The sequence below is a fragment of the Myotis davidii genome, unplaced genomic scaffold, assembly GCF_000327345.1.
Source record: "Myotis davidii unplaced genomic scaffold, ASM32734v1 scaffold2305, whole genome shotgun sequence".
Lineage (NCBI taxonomy): Eukaryota > Metazoa > Chordata > Mammalia > Chiroptera > Vespertilionidae > Myotis > Myotis davidii.
Genome location: NW_006296075.1, coordinates 156,861 through 157,714, shown reverse-complemented (window position 1 = coordinate 157,714; position 854 = coordinate 156,861). Strand labels below are relative to the sequence as shown.

At 63.0% G+C, this 854-nt stretch overlaps 1 protein-coding gene across 1 annotated transcript in view; it reads left to right on the top strand.

Moving 5' to 3' along the window:
- LOC102760475 (bone morphogenetic protein 8B) overlaps positions 1–854 on the top strand; it is a 5,780-nt gene that overhangs the window by 2,419 nt on the left and 2,507 nt on the right. The gene's annotated exons all lie outside the window — the stretch shown is intronic.

The window sequence follows — 854 nt, the reverse complement described above, 5'->3', positions numbered from 1 at the left end:
AACAGATGTCCACCCCACCTGGGCACCTGTCCACTCTGAACACGTGTTCCCGTGTGCACGGGATTGCTCAACCTCAAGTGACACGTGCACACGAGGTGAGAGACATGCGTGTGTGCTCACCACCCTCCTCACGGCGAGTCGGGAGTCACCCATAGCCCTGTGCTCAGGGCTCTCCTCTCCGCAAGGCCCGGTCCCTGAGGCCCGGCTTCTCTCCCGGGTCCCAGGTCGGAAAGGCCCTCCCCGCTCCCCCCACTGAGAGCCCATGGCCGGCACCCGGGCGGTGCTGCCTGGTTCCTGTCACGGGGCCTTCGAATGCCAAGCCCAGACGCCTCATGTGGAGGCTGGAAGTTGGGAGCAGTGGCCCCCTGTCCAGTCTGGCTGACATCCCCACAGGGGCCTGGGCTTCCCAGTGGCTGCAGAGAGGCTCTGGGCCCCACGCCAGCCCAGTGCCCGGCTGACAGTCCTCCTGGCAGGCTGGCCCAGAGCTGGGGCTCCCGGGACCAGTGGGCATGGGGGCATAGGCACCAGACTGCCGGACAGGCCCCCATCAGAAAGCTTCACCCGGTTCTGCAGCCCCTGTAGGGCTGGGCGGTCCTGGGCCCTCGGGACGGCCCCAACACCCACAGATGGAAGCCCGTGTCCTTCCTCTCCTGCCCCAGAGCTCGGGCTGCCGGAGTGGGGCCCTGACCAGGCGTCCAGTGCTAACTCGGCTCACCCTGCCAAGTCGCAGGATAAATATTTGTGTGGAGGCCGAAATAGCTCCACAGCCAGGCTCTTGATCTATTGATTTATTTAATTTTAATCTTTATTGTTGAAGGTATTACATATGTCCACTTTTCCCCATTGACCACCTC